Below are 1,368 nucleotides of genomic sequence, written 5' to 3' on the forward strand. Positions count from 1 at the left end.
ACACACACACACACACACACAAGTCAAGAGGGTGGTCGTTAGTTATATTTAGGTCTGACTCTTACAACATTTCCATGGTCAAAAGATTGTGCCATACCCTGCTAAAAAGCAGTGAAATAGCCTGCAGTTTCTTACATATTTTCCCAGATTAGAGAAACTACTCATCTCTGTGCTGTGAGTGCTGAAAATACCATTACCAAGGTGCACTAGTTTTTTTTTTTTTGTAGAAATGTTTCACAAAGAACAGCACTTTTGACAAATATAATCAAAACTGTTAATTTCATGACGACTCTATACATGTTTTCTACAAACAGCTGTTTTATTCTACATTGAGTAGGTCGCCCCCTCATGGGCGCAGCCATATTTACATCACATGACATGCAATGCCATGGAACGGACAAAACTACTACAAAAACTAGCACCACCACCAATAATACATCTTTTTTTTTTTTTGTGATTTTCAAAGCTTAAGACACTTTATAAAGTGTAAAAGTACATCTAAAAAACATATTAAACACATTATGGGCCACTATGGGCTTTCAGAAAACTTCTATGGGTGCCTCAAGATAACTTAAAATGACAAAACATAAAACAGAGCTGTGTTAACAGCATAGTGCAGAAGTGAAACAAAACAGCTTCACTGCAGCACCAGAGGTTAGCAAACACATTTCTTACATACAGACCAACATCAAAAACCACTGGTACTGTTGGGATGAATGGATCAAATGAAAACAAAAACTTTAAGTAAATGCATAAATATGCATGTAATCACAGTTGGAGTGTTTAAATTTGGTCTGTTAACATCCACATTATACTAATAGTTTCTCATATCAATGATTATTTTAAATGAAAAAGATTTTATAAGACAAAAGTATTAGCCTCTGAGCTTTTAAAATAGCAAAAGATGTTATTGCATGGTGACTAACAGTAAACTTGATTAATAAACACTGTTGCCAAAATAGAGCTAAAAACACAATCTATGTCTGTAAGATTTTGAGGCACAACCTGCCTGTTGATGCAGAGGATATTTCTAATGTACTTTGTGCAGTATGCAACATAATGGGAGGAGCTTTAGTAAGGGAACAATGGTTTAGTGATAGCGAATACTTCCATTTATGGATGAAATGAAAGAAAGTTCAATGTTTACGTATAAACAAAACATAATTGCTGTGGAAACGGTCTCCTTGACATCTTCTCTAAGCAGCACATCTTTTTAAAAAGGAAAAAAAGTGTACTGCAATATACAGTATCTCACAGAAGTGAGTACACCCCTCACATTTTTGTAGGGATGCATGGTTTTCTAATGAAATCGGACCAGTGACCATGGCATTTATTATACTGTAACTATAACCCCCCACTCCCCACCCA

Source organism: Sinocyclocheilus anshuiensis, unplaced genomic scaffold (assembly GCF_001515605.1).
Source record: "Sinocyclocheilus anshuiensis isolate Anshui unplaced genomic scaffold, SAMN03320099.WGS_v1.1 scaffold412, whole genome shotgun sequence".
Classification (NCBI taxonomy): Eukaryota; Metazoa; Chordata; class Actinopteri; order Cypriniformes; family Cyprinidae; genus Sinocyclocheilus; species Sinocyclocheilus anshuiensis.